This window comes from Folsomia candida, unplaced genomic scaffold, assembly GCF_002217175.1.
Source record: "Folsomia candida strain VU population unplaced genomic scaffold, ASM221717v1 Fcan01_Sc012, whole genome shotgun sequence".
In the NCBI taxonomy this organism is placed as follows: Eukaryota; Metazoa; Arthropoda; class Collembola; order Entomobryomorpha; family Isotomidae; genus Folsomia; species Folsomia candida.
Window position 1 is genome coordinate 918,139 of NW_019091204.1, and position 24,195 is coordinate 942,333.

Consider the following 24,195-nt stretch of genomic DNA (forward strand, 5'->3'; position numbering starts at 1 on the left):
TAATTCGTGTTATTTGACTGCAGTAATTGCATGGAGTTTAACTGCAAGTTTTGCATCAAATTATTCGTTTCTTTTGCGCAATATTCTACGCTCTAAATTGCATTAATTTGACGGTTATTTCTACGCAATATTCTTGAGGCTAAATTGCATGAATATGACTGTCAATTCTATGCAATATTGACAGTTTATTTTACGTTAAATATCTAGTATCTTTTCACGGATTTTTGCCGGCCATCAGTTGCTGCAATTTAACTGTATGACTTTTGCGTAAAAGTGATAGCTTTTTTTGATCGGGCTTGCTCAAATAGTAGCCGGGTCCCAGCCACGGATTTTTTAAATAGTAGCCCCCGGCTACTATTTGAGTTTTTACGGTAAATACATTCTAAATAAAAACGTAAAATTCACTCAAAGTTAGGAAAACATAGGATGGTACAATAGTCTTATAAAATTTAGTCACTTCAGCTTGAGTAAAGTTTGTATGTATTTATTTAGCCTGTACGCTGCAAGTTTATTAAGCAGCGATTTCAATTTTACCACAACCTCGAACTTTAACAAATCATAAATAGTTTGACAAGTGAAAATAAACACTTTTTTTAAAAAAGGAGACTAAGGCAAGTAGGTTTGACTGATTCTGAAAAAATAAAAATTTGTCTTAAAATGCCGAAAATATACTAGAAATTTCAGGTGACCGTTCCTAATCGGTCTTTAAATGTGCATAAATGCTAAATTTTCTTAAACACAACTCGTCACCTGTATATGCGACAGATGTGTACTGCGCTTCACTTCGCTTACAGTTACGGAGGGCCACCCTGTACTCCTAAGTTGAACTGTGCTCCATGACCTATGAAGTTCGCCCTGGTTTGAATTTTTTATAGTACCTTTGGGGTTGGTGGGAACCATACCCGTCAGTTTGTGCTCTTTATTCTTAACCACCAATCAGACTTTCCGCAGCAATCGCAAATTAGTGATTTTCCACCCGTTTGCGTAATGTCATTGCTGATTTTTCACCATTACCGTTCAAATCCTACCAGGTTTTTCACCTTGGAACGAAGGTTAGACTACCTTCGTGGATACTAAATATGTATCCACGTATGTATCTATGCTGTACGTACTATTTGGAATATAAAAATGATATAAATTGTGCGTAATCATCCTTTGAAACACTCCCTGCTATCAAATATTATTCTTTTCCTAAAGTGAAAAAATGTTCGACTTCAACATTATTGTTCAATAATAACAATTAAAATAATTCTTCGAGCTGAAGATTTGTGTCGAATACCCGGATAGGAAATCTCTAGAAAGTCTCTAGAAAAAAAACAAAAAACTTTGTTATAGTTCAACTCCTATTATCTGCTGCAGGATTTGTTTGTCACATTGATTTCGACATGTTCTAGCACCGATTTGACCTTTTCTGATAGAAACATTTATTGAATGAAACAATAACTTTGAGGGGGTATCCATAAATTACATCACGCAAAAATCGCGAATTTCTAGACCCCACCTCCCCCTACGTAAACGTGTGTCACATAGGCACGATATCACTAGGGCTTTATTGAATCATCCCCCCCCCCTCTCCTCCCGCGTGACATATGTAAGTTATGTACGGTCCCTAACATTGACGTAGAACATAAATTAAAACATTTATGGGAAACATATTCATTAATATGGATCAAATATAAATATGTACACAGGAATTGCAAATACCAAAATATGACAGGACCCTCTCCCTGTCAGGGACCTAACAAATTTTGCTTAGCATATTCAATATACTAGCAAAATCGGTCACGTGGTATAATGTTAAAACAAGAAATTTGTAATTAATCAATTAATCACATAATGTGGTCAAAAATTTTATATTTCCAGAGTTTGGCAGAGCAATAAAGGTAACTTGCTGCTGAATAAAATTGCCAAAATTTCTAGCGAGGCACGACAGGTTTTGTACAAGTAGACTTTCACTAGTGGATGATTTATCGTTTCCGGTAAAAAATGTAAATAGGTGAACAGTAGTATATAATAAAACTCTCGTATTGGGTCTTTCAGGGGGATCTTGCCTATAAAATAATTCAGGTTGTTCACCGATTTAGTCAGCTTCAAGTGTAAGCCAAGTAAATAAATACCGTCGTCTAAATAAATGTTCATCTGTTGTCCTCTTGGGAAAACCCTGGTCACTGCCACTTTATGACAGCCTTAAGAAATGTATTTATATATGTCTATTTAAACACAACATCTCTTATTCTACTCTGGAAGAAAATTTTGTGTTAAGTGATAGAAAGTAAACTTTGTCGGTTTTTTTGTTATTTGAATTAGTAGATCAAAAAAAGCCTGCAAATATTTGAAAAATATTTCAACATTAAACTACAATTATTTAGCATAACAAATTTTGTTGAGCTTATAGAGTACAATTGTAAAACTAGTCACGCGTTAAAACAAAGGATTTATAATTAGTCAATTAATCGCATAGCGTGGTTGAAATTTCCTATTTCCTTAGAGTACTATTAAAATGACGAATTCACCTTTTCACAATCCTCTCCGTAACCATACTTCGATGGCGCATATTCCGTTGTATGTAAGCAATATCTCAAGAAGCTAACGTCAATTGATCGAGTTGGACTCGGGGGGAGGGGCGGGGGGGTGGTATCCGTGGTATAATGTCGAAGCAAGGGGGTTTAGTCAGGCAGGTGTATGCTGTGCACGGGAAAGTAACATTGCGAGATAGGCGAATGCCCGACTAATATTTCAAGCCTGTTTAAAATTAATCAATCGCACAATGTAGCTGGAAATTTCCGATTTCTACAGTTCTTCAGAGCAATAAAGGTATATTGCTGCTGCATAAAATTATAAAAACTTGAAAATGCGTTAGCTGCGCCAATTACGGGGTAACTGATACATTTTGTGTAAATAAATTAAAAATTGCAGCTGGAAAGTGTTAAATTGTATGGTTAGGTTTGGGCTACAATGCTATGAGTCCATCGCCTGCGTCAAGGTACAATCAACGAAGCGATACTCTAAAGTAACAGTTTAATATTTTAATTATACATTTTTGTCCAACAACATCTTTGACCAGCATGTTGAATATACATACATAATTGTGAAAGTGGTCACGTCCACGTGGTATATTTATGTAATGTCACAACAAGGGATATATAATTAGTCAATTAATCGCGTAATATACATAGTTGGAAATTTTATATTTCTAGAGTTCCGCATGGCAATAAATTTATCTTGCTGACGCATAAAACTACCAAAAATTATACGTGAGATGCACAAATTACGGGACACGACACTTTGTGTCTAAATAGACTTAAAACGGCATCTGAACAGTGTTAACCGTATAACCTTTCCCTAGTGGATGGTTTCTGGGAAAAGTAAATAGGTGATGTAAACAGATGAAACAGCACTCTTTAATCTTATCGCTGAGGGGGGAAAACCAATTACTGATTTCGGCAGCCCCAAACCAAAATACCACCATTTGCATTTACGACAACCCAAGCTGTGCCGATCTGTGTCCTTGTTTTTCTTGAGGTTTTTTTGCGTTCATTGTTAACAGAGTTTGGTATTGATGACGTGATATTGGTAGCGCTGATCTAATTGTTTTTTCTAAGTGGCTGGAATACCTTCAATATATTCAATATTATGCGTGTATCACTCACTAACTATGCAATACATATAACCGCCATCTACATGGATGTCTGTAAAAACACGCATGGCTGATTTCAAATTGTTTTTATCATTAATTTTTTCATCTAAAAAGCATCAGTCCAGAGAGCAAAAATATTGTTTTACAGTGCTGAATTTTCTTATGTACTGAGATAGGCACTCTCCTCCTTGACCGCATGCATCGATTGTCTATGTCCTGAATTAAGTTGGTCTTGCAAGAGACCTTGCAAACCAGGAATTTCACCTGAATGACTGTCTCAAATTCAGTGACAAATGTGTGATAAAATTCTGAAACAAGTCGATAATATTCACAAATTTCATGAGGCTCAGGAAGATAAATATGCTCATGTCAATATGCAGAGCAAACTCATATACGTTCCGCTATTCTTAACTTGTCATTAAAGCTCATTAAATTTTCAGCAAACACCCAATTATATACATCACTATGGAACAGAGATGGTACGCACAGTGTTATAATCAGTGTGCTAAAAACGCACATTGGGCCAGCGGATTGCCCAAACGGAAAGAGGGGGTACAAATTGAAGCCTTCATTGGTTTCGCAAAAATTAGAGCAAAAAATCTAGTTTATTTTCCCGTGGAAAATAAAACTCCAAGCAGAACGGATAGTTGAATGGGGCCTAGTTATACAGGAATCATCATCTATCCAAATTTCTGGTATTTAATTGATGCAAAATTAGTTGGGTTAACTGCAATCAAGTGGAAATTTTGTAAGGCGCCAGCGTTGCGCTCGCACGTTTACTATTTATGTTAGCGTGCCTAATTATTGTCACGATTTACAAAAGAATGGGAAGGGCCAGTCACATATTTTTGATACTGAAAACTTTACGTTACAAGTACATAATTCTAATAGGAATAGTTTATCTAAGAAAAAATTTTGCTGCAGGATTTGTTCCATTAATTTCGACATCTTCATAAGGTGTCGAAGAGGTCAAGGAAGATGGTCTTCTGATCCCGATTTGCCCTTCTTTTCGCAGATCCCTGTTACACATGAAACAATGGCTATAATATTGAAGCAGGAATAAACATTCATAATATACATACCTAAATATATTAATTAAAATGGGTAACATGTTAATAGACAGGAGCTTAGTAAAAAAGTCGGATTTCTTCAGCTAAACTCAGATTCTTCTGTATAAGGTCCTTAAATTTTGGGCACACCGCTCATGCCCACTTATCCTACGTGTATTTTTACGTGTTTAGGCGCTATTCGTACACTTCATTACGCTAATAACAAAAGGAAGATAAGGATTTTCCCCTGTCCTGCACCTACTGGCCAGCGTTACGAAGTTTACGAACAGCGCCTTATTAACGCGGACGATTTTCGATTGTGAGACTAGCTATGCGCTGCGTTATATTAAGTGTGCGCAAGGCGGCGTCATTTTGCCGTTTGCAATGTTTAAAAATGACTAAATTTTGCTAACTTTGGTGCTTATCAGATATGTAAAATGCAAGCAGCAATTGTGAGAAATTTTATTTTCAAAATAAATTTTACTTATGTTTAATTTTGCGTTTTATATTTTATAAATGTTTCCGAAGACCGGCTGCTAGTATTCCTTGGCAGCATGCGTTCTATCGGTTTACGTGGGTGTTTTATTATTAATTTTCAAAAGGTATGTTCCGCACTGTTTCTGACCAAACTTTTGATGAAATAACAAACTTCAAATACTTTTAGGATGCTGTGATTTTTTTCAGTTCTGTAGGTTAACATTAACACTAGCAATAACTCATTAAAATTTACCTCGAAAATATGCCAAAATTTACGACTTGATTTCATTATCATCCGAAAACCGTTTTCCCCTGACGTTTTTCTTTAAGTTTCGAAACGAATAATAATCACTAAGGGTCAAGTCCGGACTGCACGGGGTGTGGTTTGTGCAGGTAAAGCGATTTTCGTCTGCACTAACCCTTGCAAAAAGCCAGGTATGAGGTGGCGCGTTGTCGTCTAAAAAAAGGCCAACTCTTTATTTTGACCTAACGTTTCTTTTCAACCGGAGGACGCAGCTCCTTCGGGGTTCCTGCATACACGGCCCCATTTATTGCAGTATTTACAGCAATAAATTTTATAAGGAGGGGACCTTTGGTATCCTTGAAAGTGGTCATCATCATTTTTTTGTCAGATTTTTGCACTTTTCAATTAACGGGCGGTGGCAACCCCTCGTGCTTCCATTGAGGGAATTATTATTTGGTCACCGGGTCATAATAGTAAACCCAAGTACCATATGCAACTAATAAAATATTGAGCAGGTTCAAGTCTTCATTTAATAGGTTAAAATTGGCATTGCAAAAGTCGACTCGATCCTGTTTGTGAGATGCCGAAAGCAATTTTGGTACCCAACGGACGGAAACCATTTTCATACCTAAGTCTTCAGTTAACATGGAACAAATTGCTGGTTTTGGAACACCCATCTCATCTGCTATATAGGACAGTTTCAATCGCGGATCTCTCATTATTGGTTCCTCTAGTTTCCGGAGCCTTTCTGTGGAAGAAGCGGATTTTGAGCGTCCTTGCGACTTTTTGCCCGAGACCTCGTTTCGCCATAATTAAAAATTATTGACCCAATTGAATTTGTGTTTTGTGTTGGGCAGTTTTCATTGTACATTTTAAGCATTCAACCATAAATCTGCGACACGTATTGCCCATCCAGCATTAAAAATTAAATCACACTACGATATTTAATTTGCAAATCTAGCATTTTTTCCGTCGAGGTAAAGTTTGCCGATTTATTGCTAGTGTTTATGTTAACCCACAGAGTTGAAAAAAATCACAGCCTCCTAAATGTATTTGCAGTTTGTTATTTCATCACAATTTTGGTCAGAAACAGTGCGGAACATACCTTTTGAAAATTAATAATAAAACATGTACTTGTATTTGTATTTACTTGTACATACTTGTATTTACCATGTAGGTATACAATTACAAAATATTGGACTTTACGTAATCTTCGAATTTATTTGACACGATTAGTTTTAAATAAGTAATTAATTAATTTGATAATCTCTGAAGTTAAGATAGTATTATTCCTTCTCAAAATAAATTATTTGCTATTAATATTTAATCATGGGGTAAATAAAAGTTAGTTTAATTAGCAATAATATGCATTACTTGACGTCATTATGTTCATAGATATGTATTTATACACATATGTAAATGCTTTGTAACACACTCACAAAGAAATATCTGTAAATTTCAAAGTCAAAATGAAATATCTATCTTAATAATAAAATTGATGTATTACACAAATTATATATGTATATATATGAATCTATTTTCGCAATTCGAACAAGTAATTACTAGTTTCATAGTTTACTTACAACTATTTTGGGGTCTTTTCATCAATGAATGTATCCGGCTAATCGAAACTTAATCTAATAATGGTTCTGAAAGCATAAATAGGGTAAAGTTCAGCCGTTTGGAGGTCCCATATGTACTGTCAAGTGGCAAATTTCAGCTAAATAAGTGTGGCGTTAAATTTAACCCTTCAAATATTTATCGATGTATTTGCATGTGTTTGAATGTAGGTATTTTCATATCGTCATACTTGCTTGAATATGGTGCTGCCTCTCTAAATACATAGTACATATTTACATATTTATGTGTGTATGTATGTATGTGCATATGTATGTGTCCAAACGTACATAATTCGCATATATAAATTTTAGGCCCCACCCTCTTTGAAATTTGACTCAATTTGTTCTTACTTCACATATTCAAAGAATGGGACATTTTACTTAAGGCAGGGCCCGAAGATTCATCGTCAGAGATTTTTAAGCATTTCTCGACCCTATTTAGTTATTTATGTAAGTGTTTTCAAATTCTGAACAAATATGTTTGCATAGTAGGTTCTTGCCAATGGTTAAAAATATGCAGTAAATATGCAAATTTTTATAATTTTTGAAGTAGTTTTCATAAGAAGCCTTCAGAAAAATTTAAACTCATCGAACCTAGTTTAAAAAAACTCAGCCATTCCATTAATCAAAATTACTGACTACATCTTCTTGGAAATATGTATGTAAGTTACCAGAGCAGTAAAATGATTTGAAATGTAGATATTAATTTGGACGAGTTTTGCGCTGAGTAATCTAGCCTGTGGGGTTTGTGCGATTAAATCTTCAGTCTCTCTGATAATGATATCCATAAGATTGAAGAAAAGTTGGACTTTGACCCTTCGTTGATTACATCTTAAAGAATGACCAAACTCAATAAAATCTATGTACGCAGGATTAAAAATATCCTTCCATCTGGACTTCCGCTCCAAGGTTAAAATCTATAAGTATGTATGCATGTAAATATTTATTTACTCAACATTTCCTAAATAATAATCATTGTTCATAATCTTCACCACACAGCACTTCACAACTGCGTGCCATAAATACCCAGAGAAGATTAGAAAGGTCGTGTGGGAACGTGCACATATGGGTATTGCGTCATCAAAAAGATGGTTGGCAGCTTTTGTTCACGTACACTCAAAACAAAAATTTGTCAAATCAACACCGCCGGTGTCAATAAATATATGACTTAACCGCCTTGGTTACAATGTTGAATCCGAGTTATGATGATTTTGATACCGGTAGTTATAATGTTATGACCGGACGGGAAAATTTCATTACCACTCGGAATCACAATTGTAACCAAGGGGGTTAAGTCATATATTGACACCGGCGGGGTTGATTTGACAAATTTTTGTTTTGAGTGAACCTTGATCGTGTTTAATTTATGAAACATAAGTAAACTAAGGAAGAGATTTGTTGGTGCTGTACAGAAATCGGCATTTCTTTATGACGTTATATATGCACGCTGTGTATTTCATTCTGATAGGAAACATGCAAAGGTCCTCTTTATTCCACTATCGCAATCGAAATCCGTCCCTTCTTGGCGTTAAAGGACAAGCATCAAGCGTTAATAAGTAACTAAAGTAATGAACTTGTCTTGTCTTGTATTGAAAGTATTGTTGCATATGTATGTATATACAAGCATGGGTACTTTTGGTCGATGACTGTAAATACATATTTATTTAGGCAGCATTTCCTAATAATCTTTTTCTCATAATCTTAACCACACAACACTGCACAACTGCGTGCCTTAAGTACCCAAATAAAATTAGCAAGGTCGGATGGCCACGTACATAAATTACGTCGTCGAAATGGTCAGTTGGGTGGTTTTGGCTCGGATGTCTTTCACGTGCTGAACCTAAAATGGTAAAAGTAAAAATCGGCGTTTTTTTATGACGGAATGCATGGATGTTCATAATTACACTCTGATAGAAAATATTTCCACCCGTGCAAAGGTTCTGTTTATTCCAGTATCACGTCTCTTCCAGGATCAATCTAAATTCGTCCCTTCCTGGATTTCAGGGACAAACATGACGCGTTAATGGAATTGCCTCGTTTTGTGAAAGCTGGAACGAAACTGATAAATGGTTAGTTAGTTACTTTAAGATTGAAGTGAAATAGTGTTGTTTGTCCAGTTCTGGTTAAGACGCGATGATTGATGCAAACGTCAACTTAACAAAAATCTGATCTACCCAAGCTTTTTAGATCAGATACGTCTCACTCGCCACCAAGTGAGCATTGTGACTTGTGCTAGTTCCTTACTTTCTTTTTAAAGTGTGTAAAATAATTGAGAACTTGGCCGTAAATTTTTCATGGTGAGTATAACTATTTCGAAATATTTTAAAATTTTGACTTTACTAGGTCATAATCTTTAGTAGATACTTTTTAATTAATTAATTTCAATTTACGTAAATGTACATAAAATGATTTTACAATTAGATTAATTCTTGTTTTAATTACATCTGAGTAATTTGTGTTATTTTGAACCGTATTTTCACGTTTGTATGTATACACTTGAGTTTGATTACGTATGTAAAGTTATCAGTATTAAATTTGCATAAAAAATAATGTTTGTCCTCGTAGGGTTGATGTTCGGGGTGCATAAATACCACCTCAAAATTGATGCAAGCCTGGACTTGAACTTTGCTGCCAGAAGGAAGCTCACGTCTTGCAGGTGCGCAACGTCACGATGAATTAATGCCAGTAAAAGTTAAATAACTCTAAGTGATTAAAGTTTCGCCAAAAAATAAGTGTGATAATGTGAGCATTCAGACTTATCACAAATTTTAAAATTTATTTTTGTAAAATGCTTGAAAATTTGGGGTAATTTTTAATGTACTTATTTAACACTTCCTTTACAATTTTAATTCTACAAAGTTATTTGTGTGGAACCAATTATTTTTATATTTTGATTGGTTGTTATAAAATATTCATACATGCCACGAATTGATTTTGTATGGAAAATTTAATTTATTGCGTTACAAAGAAATTTCAAAATTTTGAGTATTACTGTTTTAAACGTTTTAAACTACATAATTACAACGTATTACTGCTCGTTCATTAAAACTATTTTTTTCAAGTGACTTATCTTAATTTTTAGCCTTGACATTTTTCTGGAAATATACATATACAATTACATAATTTTATTTTATTTCAGATCAAGGTAGCCTTACGAAATGAAATGAGGGATCATCTCCATACGCCGTTTCGTGTCTACATGTCCCGCCCTCTAAACCATTCCCCAGATTTCCAGGATGGTAGACTTTTAGGTAAGAATTATTAATAAATTAATTATAAAACGTATTTAAAAAATCTCGAATAAAGTTTCCGATTTTATAATTACGTAAAAATTCCTATTTTTTAGAATTTCCTATATGGTCTCCCCTCGCCCCGCGGAAGATGACACCTTATAGTACTTTGGAAACAAAACTTAATTGCAGCCAATCAATCATCATTCGGAGGCAAGAGTTAAGCCATTTTGCGACGCGTTTTACTATGTTAATTAGTTTCACGATAGAAATTTCCCATTATCTTTCTTTGCCATCTGCCAAGTGTTTAAGTATTTTATGCTAAGTTAGTTCATCTTAATTATTAAGGCGGAATCCAATAAGGGATGAGTTTCAGTTCTGGTCTCACTTTTTCTCTCTATTTATGTGAGATCGCAGGATAACTTTTAAGATCTAAAAATGTTTAGATTTAGATTTAAACCTTTATTCAAGTGTTAATAGAACACATGGGCATTCGGTTATTCCGCATTCGGTGTTTCATTACCTGAAGAAAACTTCAGGTCGACACTTTTTTCAAATTAACATCAAATTTTTTTAGGAGTTTTGCAAACTTTCAGATGAAAAGTGGTTCAAAGAAAATTTTCTATCGGCTTTTCGACATCGAAAATGCTTACTTTTTTCCTTATCAGAAAAGGGTGACAAACACGATGAAAGCACTTAAAATAGTAGGCGACGCGTATTTCGCCCAAAAAATAAGGTTAACGTGACGTTCTGTAATCTTGCCAGACCCTCATATGCACATATTTACATATATTGAATCATGTTATAAATTGTAAAATATGGCAATTTGGACGAACATGGGTTTCAAATTTCCCATTTAATGTATGCATATACATGCATATTCATAATAGCTAATGAATAGGTGCATATATATTAACTTTATCGAGTTAAAAAGCGAGTTTGTGTACCCGAATCAGTTGAAATTCAAAATTGTGAATCTGTTTATTTAAATACACACACTTTAGGCAAAATTTACTCATGGTTGAGTAGAAAAGAGGATGACACAACTATCTTGTATAATTTACATAATCGTCGAATAAATCTTGCACAATTTACCTTTAATCCTCTCTTGAGCCCAATGAGTAAATTTTGCATATTTTTATTTAGAGTGCACACATTGACTTCGTACGCTTTATGCTGCAGGTTAGCATTAAGCAGCACCTGGTATGTGTTTAAATTGCACCACGTGGTCTTGCAAGTCAGAGTTTGACAATTTAAAACAGCACATTGTTCACATAAAAAGGTTATTCAGGCCAGGAAGATTAGAGTTCAGGTAATGCATAAAATCCAAATTTGACTTCATATATATTCCCATAAAATATCTGCTTGTTTTAACATCACATCTCTGATCCCACTAGAGCAAAAAATTTGAAAGATAAGAAGTTGCAGAAAGAGAATTAAGGAACGAAATAGACGAAGCCTGTTTGTAGTTGGATGAGTTTGCTTCCAATATTGAAGTAAAACTCACAAAAACAAGCATTCCTACAATATTAACGGGTCCATTGCCTATGTATAAATAAACAGGATCTGCACACCCTAACATGCTGATTTTAGTTATTTTTGTAAATGTATTTCAAAAATTAACTTGTACACAATTTACGCAAAAGTTCATCCACAACTTCAACAATTATACGCAAGAACCACGAAAACTCCGTTTATCTTGACTGCAGGTCCGTAGGTCAGTAGTTCCATTGTTCCATAGAATGGCAAGCCTGGAAAATATTTCGGGCGCTCATGTAATCCCATGACCGAGAGTCTTCAGGTTACTTCGATCTGGGAAGTTTTTAAAATTCTATAATGTAAATAAATATTTTAAAACGGCCAAATGCTTAGTAAAATACAACTTATATGTACGTCCTTATAGATCTTCACATCAGAATAAAAATATGTACATACCTGTCGTTCATTTGAAATAGATTTCGAAATCGTAAATTTATGCACAATTTATTCAAGGTTGAGTATGTAGAAAAGAGGATGACACAATTATCGTGTATAATTTACACAGTCGCCGGATAAATCTTGCAAAATTTTCCTTCAATCCTCTCTTGAGCTCAACGATTAGCAAATTTTGCATAGTTTTATTTAGAGTGCACAACCTCGTAGGCTGTTGCCTACAGGTTAATTAAGCAGCACTTTGTATGAGCTGAAAGGGTTAATTGTGAATCACTGGACACCTTCATAGATAAATATGTTCATTATTGCTAATATCTGTTCCTTTTTTTCATAATAGTTTTGCAACAGTGTTACTTGCAGTAATGCATTTATTAACAGTCTGTTAAATTACAGAAGTGGGAAAGAACTAGGTACAAATTGATCATAATTTTAGTGTACTGATATTAAAATAGATATTTAAATAAAGACGTGAATATGTACATTGTACGATACATATTCACTGCACATAACAAAATATACGATTTTAGGGAAACAGTTCGAAACTGCTCAATAGGAGAAAGTGACATTTGCAATCCTCAGTCTCTGAATGGATAGGAGCTATGCGACATTTCTCTTGTGAACGACACGATATCGTACCTGATTGTCCACAACTTTCTTCATCCACTTAGACATCAATCTACATAAACCTTGAGATGTAGGTGCTGTTGTCAACCATGTTGATAATTTTAGCCATTACCTACGAAACCAACATAATCAACATTACTTATTTACCTTTAAAAAACCTTCTAAACTACTGTGAGAGAAGCTTTAAGAGTGGAAAGATTTGGGACCACAGGGTAACATTAATTTTGTGACCTTACTGGCAAAAAAATATATTTCCTGAAAAATATTGCAAAATTAAAGACTAAGGTGAGGTAATGAAAATTGTTTTTATTGTCCTGTAACCTTTAAGTTAAGACAAGACTTTTTTGGGAACATTTCCTTCAACATTACAAGTAGTTTAGTGGGGTTAAACTTTCTGCATGTTGTGCGATTTCTTGCATGTCCAGGTCGCAAAGTCGTTTTTCCTTTAACGTTTATTCCGATAATACCTTTGACTTTCACCATGTGCAACACAACCCTTTACCACGTTTTTATACATAAAAGACCTGTGTGGGTTACTACTTTATTAATGCCAAATGCTACACATCTGGAATACCCTACTCCTTAGATTAATTAGCATAAGTTTTGATGAGTTTATTAAACATAATTGTAAAAGTGGTCACGTGGTATGATGCAAACACAAAGGATTTATAATTATTCAATTAATCGCATCATTTGGTGGGAAATTTCCTATTTCTATAGTTCTGCAGAGCAATAAGGTATCTTGGTGCTGTATAAATTTGCACAAACTTATATTTCAGATGCACTATTAATAAAAGTGAGACAACATTTGTGGCAAAAATTTGAATATTCTTGATCACTTTAATCCAAAAAGAATGTACTTATTTTTTTAAAAATGTATTTCAAAAAATTAATTTCTAAAAGGAACGATTATTTGAAATCGTCCAAAAGTAGCTTAATAACCATAAAAGGTTTCGATCAGTATGGGGTAATGGTTAGCGCCTTTGAATCCTCCACGACACCGCTACTTTAGTATAAAATCCTTTAAAAAATCCTTAATGCCAAATCCTGCAGCGAATTTATATGTATGGGCATCGATAATGGTGAATATCGCAAAAATCCTCGGAAAATATTAGAAATACAATGCATCATTTTGCTATTTTAGGTACTATCAGGTTTTGTGTCGATGCACATCGTAGCGAGTTTTTTCTGGCGAATCTTATTGTAAGTCATTTTTGGGAGTTTTTAGGTTGCAATGGAAGGTGTTAGTATGTGCACAGCTTTTAGGCAAGACACCTCCTACATATCCGACTGGATCTGGGTACAAAATTTTTTTGACAGAATTTTTATTGCATAAATAGCATTATGTAGATATGCTCATTTTCTGCGATATCTGTGTCTATTAAGAATGCGTCAAAATATGCAAATGAGGTGACTAGCACAAATAATTTCACGATGGGTATCTTTACATGTACATATTGACACCCATATCCGTTTCAAATTGTTCACATGTTTCAAGTTTCTGCAAATCATGTACATAAATATGTGTATGTACATAATTACATAGGTACGTTAACCTTGTTTGTCTTGAGAAGAGGTTCCAGTCTATGTATGCCAAACGTCTGAAGCACGGATTCTCATCATGTTTTCATTAAACAATTGTGATTAGTTGGACCTCTGGTAACTTTTCAATTTATCTGTGGGATTAGTTTTAATTGTGGTAAATATACAAAGTACCTATTTAATTTATGAAGTTAAGATAATGCGTACATATTTCCTTCTTCTATTCAAACTATCATTCTATTGTTAAAATATGTAATAATTATGTACATAGGTATGAATGTACACAATTACCGGCAACAAAAATGGCGCATTAAGTATAAAATATTTGACGTAATGACACGAAAGTTTATGTATATTGAATAGCAGGTCAAAAATAAGGATTCGCAAATTTTAAGGGACAATTACCAATCTCTTCCTTATTCTAAAACTCTGAGTTTGGCTTTTTGTAACCTTTTATTTAATATTGTTAATTAGTTTTAATTGTGGTAAATATTAATTTGATAATTTATGAAGCTAACAGAACATTTATAATTTATGCAATACATCAAACTTTAAATATGCTATATAATTATTAATTATATAAGGATGAAGTTATCATAATGTGTATTACTACTAAAATAAATTATTTGTTAATAAAATATCTAAGGATTATGTAGGTATGTATGAATTTAATTCCAGACAATAAAAATTGTGCATTAAATGCTGATAAGATTTGCGTTCTGCCTACTTAATTTTAAGAGTGACACATCTTATTGGTATACATAAGCTTGGGTTGCGTTAGTTTTGAAATACTAAATTTTCATTTTCTCCTCCGATATATGTAAGAAGAGCTGCAATTTTGATATTTTTTATGGTTGTTTTAACGTGACCCTACATTTTATAAATGTATAACTCATTAAACCATGAGTCGTATGTACATGGTACCATGTTCAAACCCAGTAAAATCAATGTGGTTTAAATGTCACGCTACAATCAGGGTTTCGTTTTTCCCGTCAAGAACGATTTTTTACCACGGCAGGTGGGAAAAAGTGGTAAATACCGGGAAAAACGGTATTTACCGTCCAGAATGGGAAAAATGATGAGATTGGCTGTTATAAAATAAAGAGCGGCTCACTCAAAATGTGGGAAGGGTGAGATTAAGTTTTGTTTGCTTTTCCTCATTTGTTAAACAGCCATTCCAACGTAATTATATATGTTGTTAGTTAATTATCGAAGTGAGAAATAGATATTCAGTTGATAAGTCCTTAACTTGTTTAAATAATTAGTTTATCTCAAATTGCATAAGTCTGTATTTGTTTGAACTGTTCCTGTGTCAGTTATCATCTGCTCCTGTGTCAGTTAAATTTAGTTTGGGTAAATTGTTATCCAAAAACTACAATCATTGTTTTTATAAACTTTCCTTGAGTGGCACAAAATAAATAAACCCAATTGAACTGTTGGCAATATAAATAATTAGTGACATTCTAATGAGAGTAGTGCATGTAGGCAGTGCTGAAAATTTTAGGCAATGGATAATACCAAAAATCCTCACTTCGTGCTACGATTATCCAGATGGATCCGCATGGGCAAGTTGTATATAATATTTCGTAAAGTCGGCTTCTTTAAAATGGTAATTATGTCCGTGTTTGCAGATAGAGATATTCGAGAAGATAACGAAATTAGGGCGAATTCGGTTTGGGAGATAACTTTGAGCGAATTGGCCAAGGTTCAAATCAACAAATATTGGTAGAACTGACACAGGAACATTTGTATTAAAAATGACGCTGGAGCAGTTTGTGTTTAATACTTAATACTCGTCTAATTAGCGGAAAGGCCAGCTGATAATCATTCTGATGAGAATCACAAGTCGCCTTATACTTGCCGTTAAATTAAGGTCGATAAGAAGAAAGCGAGAACCAAATTGGTACAAAATATTAACTCTTCATGTTTTATTCCCAGGTGTCCTGTGTCAGCCTTTGGGAAGTATGGATTTATAGGCTATAAAATCGTGAAACAGGCAATTCAAGAAATCAATAGTACCCTTAACAAAAAGTATTCCATTGATACCTGACTACGCTGATTTGTTTAACCAGATAAAATCTTCGAAATTTTACAGCCTTGTTCCATTAGATACGGTGAGTCTGACACAGGAACACATTTTGTGACACTGGAACAGAATGATTATAATTATATTTCTGGTTGTCTACTGATTTCAGACCCAAAGAAAAGACACCATCGACGGCGATCAATGGACTGAACTTGACAAAAAACTCCCACTAGAAGCCAGTTTTTCTACATTGAAAAATATAATGACCAAGCAACGAGATCGTCTAATTGTGTTGAAACTAACTATGCCAGCGACTTCTATATTTTTTAATCAAAAATATAATTGAGTGACTGTTCCTGTGTCATTTAAAATGTTCCTGAGTCAGTCAAATTTGTGTCAGGATCTCAGGAATCCTGAGTCAGGATGGTCGATTGGGGAAATGTTATAAATAAATGTTTTTCAACAAATTTAGCTGTCAGTAACAAATTCTTTATTTAATATCAAAAAAATCCTCCAAATTAAATGCATCAGCTAAGTTTGTCATCTCATTCTTAAGGCGTTGGCATTCTTGACATAGTCTCATGACGAATGTAGCATTTGTTTCTAGACTGAGAACTTCGTTGAGAAATGTCCTCCATTGTTCTTAGTTCTGCGCTCAGAAAGTTAAGAATAGACTTGTTAATAATACAATGAACTTGATCGATTTTACCATAAAATTAATATTTTTAATTGTGTACCGAGAATAGCAGTCTTCACTCATAATCAACAAACTGATCCATGACTGCATGTGTATATAAACCCGATAATTTCGACCTATTTACAGTCCTCCGTTCGAGGCAACACATTCTGACGCTGGAACAGACAAGGCTGACGCAGGAGCAGAATAAAAGTGGGGAGCGGCTTGCACTTCTTATTTTTTTTTTAACAAGTTGAGGTTTATCGACGGACCTTTTTTGCATGTTAATTGTTTTATTAAATTAAAATTACTTCTAAGGCCCTCGTCAAGGCAAAAAACTACTTGACCTAGTTATACGGTGGGTGTGGTGACGATAACGACGAGTAAAAAAGTTTCGCAATTGACTATAAACTATTTAATGTCACATAAACATTAAATTGATATTGGTAGTGTAGTGAAGATGACTGGTTTTGATCATAAATGGTGCGGGCTGTAGGGCAGTATTCAGTTTCATGCTACAACTTATATGTATTTCTCATTTTTCCCATTTCTTCCATTTTTCCCATTTCCCACCTATTTTGGGTGGGTGGTAAAAATGCCTTTTTCCCACGTTTTCCCGCTGCCCTGGTCAATTTGGTTTTTACCAAACAAAACCCTGGCTACAATGGAAAAATTTTCCAATGGGAAAAGCCCCGAATCTCCATTAGTTACTAGATTTGAGGTTTTTACTAATTATTATCAAAACTAATGGAAACAATGGTGACAAAATTTTTATAAATGTTGAATTTCAGAGACAAAATTTCGGTAATTAATGAAAATTTACGATTTTTTCCCATCGAAACATTTTCCTTTGTAGTGTGAGATTTAAACCACCCTGTATGTACATATGTAGCAGTGAAATCATTAAATGCATAAATACTCCACCTCCTCACATTAAGAAATAATAATGCACTCAGCACCTAATTTTAACCATGTACATACAACTGTGCATGCCTTAAGCATTACGAGAACAATAAAAAGGTCACATTTCATTCTGACCCTTCTAACCATACTCTTTTTTTCACCGCTACACAATCCAAATTTATCCCTACCTCGAATGAAGGGATGCGTCTCGGGCAATGAACTTGCTTCATTTTATGAAGTTGGGACCCAAACGGGTTAATGACCAGGTATTTATTTTTAGCTGCAAAGGTGCATATTTGTACAAAAATCTGGTCCACCCAACCTCTTTAGCTTAGATTCATCTCACTCGACACCAAATGAGCATGGCCATAGTTCCTTAGTTTCTTGATCCAATGTGAAAAATAATTCATATTTAAATTGGCAGAAATATTTCAAGGTGAGTAACTATTAAAAAATGTATTCAATATTATATTTTTGTTTCTTGATTAAGAAAAGTTTCCTAAGTTAAGGTCCAATGATCTTTAGTAATTTCATTGCATTCCATATATAACTTAATAGAAATTATAAGTTACTATTCAATTGGAGATTGTACTTGTGATGTGATTTTAGATAAGTTTTTGCGTAATTTTAATCTCTCAATTTTCATGCTAATGTGAATAATGCAAATTATATTATCTTGTCCCGTATTATTAGCTCACCCTGCGTAGCATGAGAGCTATTGAATTCCTCTTGTCCGTCCGTCCGTCTGTCTGTGTGTTCACGAGTTTTTTGCATCAATTGATGCTAATTAATAATCCCCTTGACCATTATGGAATAAATTAGGCGCACCATTGGTATCGAACAATCCTGCCGCAAATGGTGCGAATTAATTGTGCAAATGGATCGAGAAAGCACTACAATTTTGGAATAAGTAGCACCGTTCGTATTGAACAGTTGGTTATCCAAGCTGATGCGAAACAATTGGATGGGCATCAATTGATACTCACTAGAATGGATCAGGTCCATTTTTTCATAAATTAATAGCACCGTTGGTATCTGACAATCGGAAACACCAAATGATGCGAAAGAACTGGGGGCTTTGATGCATAACGCACCAATAGTGCATACTACTCGGCGGATTTTATTTGACAATTCTGACATAAATTTTTCGTTGGTAGGTAATTCTGCACCAGTGATGCACAATTTTTGGACTTTCCTTGATCTATGTTGTTTAATTTTTCTGCACCATTGGTGTAATATTGCATAAACATTATTGATCTACTTTGTTGGATTTTTCTGCACCATTGGTGCATAATTGCCAAAAAACTATGTATCTATTTTGTTGCATTTTTCTGCACCTTTGGGGCAAGTTATAACCACATCATTATTACAGGGTGAGCTACTTCTAACGTTACTACGGTTTATTATTTATGTATATGTACATACATATGTATATTGATTATTGCGATTGATAATGTGCAGTTATTGCAAATAACTCTGGATTAAAAATTGTGTGTAAAAACCTATTTTTTTATCTCTACGGATTGACAAGCGGGGGAAATACCACTTCAAAATTATGAAACCTTGGTCTTAAACTTTGCTTTCAGAAGGATTCTGACAACTTGCTGGTATGTAAAATCTGGTTTAATTAATTACAGTTAAATTTAGAAATTTAAATAATTTAAACTGATGAATATATCGCGTCGGAATGAGTTTGATAAGAGCATGAAATTTTTTCAAAATTTTTTACTGTTTACCTTTTTAGTGTTTACCTTTGGTTGGTGGGTGCTAAAACCGAGAATTCTTAATGACGTAATATACGTATGGTTGGCCGCATTTATTTAACTTACCTACATAAGTATATTGAGGGTATTACATCAATTACATGTTCCCATCGCGACATATTTAATTTTGTAAAAAATTGCGAACTACTATCCATTAGAAAACAGTCGAACTTTATCAGACATTGAGAATTCTGACAAACTACGGCACTGTCAGTCTCAATTTCCCTTAAATTTTGATAACGGAGGCCTTTTAGACTGACAGTGGCGTAGGTTCTCAGAATTCTCAATTTCTGATAAGGTTCAACTTTGTGCTAATGGAGCGTAGGTATAGATACACTAACAATTAAGATGTCCAAGTTTTTAATAAATTCACTAGCCAAAATTTATTGTCTACTTGGGAACTTTGTATTTTTTTCGAACATTGCTAACGATGCGAAGTCGCAATGAATGTGTAGCTCCATTTAAATTTAATTTGTTAAACTAAAAATTTCGATTTACAGTCCTACATATTTTATTTTTTTGTTAGATCAACGCCGTCTTCCTCAATCAACTGCTGGATAATACCCATACGCCGATGGATGAACTACATCCACCCCAGTGGATCATTCTCCAGACGGTCCGGGTGGTCGCGTTTTCGGTACGAATTTATTCACATAAATTAATTATAAGACAAGTTTTAGTCCCATTCAAATCTCCGGTTTTAAGCGTACAAATTCCTCTTTATTTATCTATGTAGAGGTTTAAATATGGTCACACTATGTCACGTGGAGGATGGGTAAACTAAACCGAGGTTTTAAGAGAAACAGTTAAGAGGTTTTTCATTTCGTTAAATCTGACAAATTCAGACTGAAATTAATAGCGAATTTGCCTTTGGTAGGCATGCACACATACCTGCTTATTTCTTTCCTTCGTTCAAAATTTCTTCATTTCGAAATTCAATTTGAATTATTGATTCATTGTTCATTGATTCAATGAATAATTCATTCATTCATTTGTTCGCCCCATGTATTTAACATGGGTCAAAAAATGAATGAATAAAAAACACACTCATTAAATTTGGAAATGTTGAATTATTCATTCATTCAATGAATTATTCACTAATTCATTCATTCATTTTCGTATAAGTGAATGTGAACAGGTATGCACATATGGTTAGACTCATAATTATCCAAAGGGGTTTTGATCTGGTTTATCATGAAAGTGCTGAAGATCGTAATTTTAAATTCTTGCATGGCTGAAACAAATAAAAGATTGTGGAAGGATGATTGTATTGTATAGATGGGAAACAGCTCAAAGATTACACTTTTATATCGAAAAGCTAGTTTTTCGACTACCACTGGAATTTTTTGTGTCGTTTTATTTTTATGTTCACAGCCTCAACTTATCATGACCATTCCGACATGCTGTTCACTTGTGCACAATTGTTTGAGCACAGTTATGAATTTTTAATAAGTGGAATTTGAAGGGTTTTTCAAAATTCTCCTATTGCCTCTTTAGATGGTATTAACGTTTCCTTTGGTGGAGATTGGATCCTTTGGAACAACTCCAACATTGTCTTAGGCTTGGTACCAGATAACCGGATACGCTTAATGTCGGAAGTTGAAAGATCTTGGTCGGCAAACTTTACAAAAATGTAAAGCTAAAAGCAATACAAATGGGACAAACAGTTTCATTTTATATTACTCGATCTGCGAATGTAAATTAATCCTAAATTTTCTAAACGCCCTTCGTCGCGGTGTGTTTGCGGCGCGTGGTATGAAACCTCATGTTATACTCACGTGGTTTTTGTTTTAATCTCTGATTATGTGATAAATGAAAACAGTTTTATTTTATTTTGAGCAAAAAACTGGAAACTTAAAACTACATAATAATTCCTGTGAGAGTAATTGTTTCTGTAATTGAATGTTCCCCTCGGTTCCACCTGGATTTCCTCGAATTGTCGAAATTGGTTGCTTGAGTTGCGAAGGTAGCTTCTCCTTGCTGTGTCAGTTCAAGACGAACCAGGTTGTCCAGAGGTCAGTTTATCACAACTTGGTAAGAAACCTGAGCTGAAACTGATCTCTCTTTCGTTGACTCATTTGGCATTTTATAGGGGCCTTAACCCCGACCCCCTTGCTGCTGAATATATGTATGTATAACAACTGTATATTGCGTAAGCACTCTTTATTACGTGTGTGTATCAGTGTATGTATGCACCCACTATATGAAATATACTAATAACAATAATACAAAGTGCACGGAATGATCCATCAGAACGTCCCCTCCTAACAAAAGTTTGCCAGGTATCCTCAGGGTTGTGACATCAAAACACGTACTGCATATCAATCTAGCTCTTTACCATTTCTAAATTGACGCCTGTACGACACATGTAAAACATTACTAAATAGTTTTGCGAAAATGAGAAAAAGCTGTAGACATACCTAACTGACAAGTTAGTTGTGAGTCATTTAGGTACTCATTCATTTGGTTTAGGTAAATTGAAGATATTAAGGATTGTAGGGAAGTAATGCACTTTGAAATTGTATTCGAATATCTTAAATATCTTAACCAGATTTTAATTTAACTTGCGATTAGATTGTATCTTCGCATTGTCGGGTTTATATTGTCGAAAAATTTCGGATATTGGTGTATCGATATCTGTTTTCCATTATCATTATGTCAAATTAAAGCTTTCCGTATTTCCACATTCAAGGCTAGTTAACTTACTGCTGACAATGGCTGCCGCGGTTGATAAGGATCTCATCTATTCAGCCAGTGTTGTCTCAGGGGTAAACAGACCTCCATAGGATTCGAATGTTTTCTCTACAGCATCTGAGGAAAAGTGCGGATTGGTTTGATGAATTAGAAATTTATACGCATCCAGATTCAGGTTTAGATTTCCTTGCTGCAATTGACTTCTGGCCTTTCTAAATGAAGAATCGTGCTTTGTAACCATAACGATGCTTCCGCCGACATCTGCATCTTCCTTCCAGTGAGTGCCAAACACCTAAAAGAAAGTTAAGACTGATAAGTGTGGTAAACCCCAGCAGGTGGCATTGTTAACAAAATAAATAAATTAAATGCTCACAGATATAACTCTGTGGTAACTTAAACAGTTCTCAGCGTAGAGTAGCAGCGGGGCATTAAATGGCAGGCAGTGGTGGCCGAGTGGTCATCACACTGTGCTTCAAGCCGAATGGAGGTTCTGGGTTCAATTCCCAGTACTGGCTGAGAGTTTTTTCCCTTGTGGTTTTCCTCTCTGACTTGTTGCACAGGTCTGTGCGGTGTCCATTGCACTACGGGCACCATAGTTAGGAACCTGTGACCATCTCTTTCTCACTTATGTGAGGTTTGGTTCACTTGTAATTCAAATGTAATGGCTAAAATTGGGAATCAATAAAGACGACCTTTTTTTTTAAATTATTTGGAAATGTGCTCTGCAGGCTTTAAGTCGTCAGAGTGTTGTAAGGAAAACAAATATTGTTCATACGTTGTGTCATTACTTGTTTTCCGCCTACAACAATATATTTAAGAAAGATGTTTAAATCAAAGGCAAAAAAAGAATGGATATTATCAGTAGAGTCGCAACATTTCATCAATTAATCAGTAAGAATTTGAAGTTTCTTACCTTTTAGCTAGAATTAACATAAGGAACTGTTGTATTTGTCGCTTGTCTCTCCTTCATGATAAACCAAAAGCGCGCGACCGATTAGTTCGAAGTTAGTAAATATACGAGTTTGAAGAACCAACCAGTTTTTGAAGTCCCACTTTAGCTAATTTATACTTGTTAGCCTTTCCGTTGTATCATTTTGAAGATCATGGTTTCCTCAGAAAACTTTTCCAACAGTCGATTTAAGGTAATGCGACATTACTTGTTCCTGGAAAGTCATGCTGGAACTCCGGAATACTTGCTGGTACGCTCCCTGCATTCAACACATGCATTTAGAGTTAACATTTGAAAACAGTCCACTTGGGTTTTCCATGCAAAGAACGGTTTGTGTGAAATCTCAGGAGTTTTTCAATGTTGGGATTCGCCGTAACTATGGTGATCTCTTATCAATTTATGGTTGCTTTTCCGTCTAATAAGAGACCTGGAATTTTCGATGTTTAATAACCCGTTATATTGTAAAATGATGTAAAATTGTATTTCTGTGATGTATGGGCCAGTGGCCTAAAAGAGTAATGAATAAATTATACAAGGAGATACATTCATGTTAATGTACTTTTTAACTAAGATTTTTATGAAGAGCAGTACGCCGAGCCATACTGATAATTGTCAGGTTAGTTGTTTGTTAATTGTTTGTCAACAATTTTATATAGTTTTAAAGTTAAAACTAAAAATCCTAAGTCCTATTTAATACAGACAGAATGAAATTTTATCTTTCGTCATCAGAATCTGCAAACAAATTCAAAAAATATATTTCATCATGTCAATCATATATAAGTCAGAGCTGTGGTATTGTTGAAGACTTTTTTTAAGATTAACTTTAGATG

General features: G+C 34.5%; 2 long non-coding RNA genes across 3 annotated transcripts; both read left to right on the forward strand.

The window, feature by feature from the left end:
- Positions 1-8,991: 8,991 nt before the first annotated feature.
- LOC118437283 lies at positions 8,992-10,414 on the forward strand. 2 transcript variants are annotated; one of them, XR_004835992.1, is made up of 4 exons: positions 8,992-9,323; positions 9,592-9,768; positions 10,166-10,277; positions 10,373-10,414. It is a non-coding gene; the product is annotated as an uncharacterized LOC118437283 (long non-coding RNA). The 2 variants fall into 2 exon arrangements; XR_004835991.1 differs by having other exon boundaries at positions 9,592-9,682.
- A 5,585-nt stretch (positions 10,415-15,999) lies between these two features.
- LOC118437198 lies at positions 16,000-16,851 on the forward strand. Its single transcript, XR_004835937.1, has 3 exons — positions 16,000-16,227; positions 16,293-16,468; positions 16,550-16,851. It is a non-coding gene; the product is annotated as an uncharacterized LOC118437198 (long non-coding RNA).
- Positions 16,852-24,195: the final 7,344 nt, after the last annotated feature.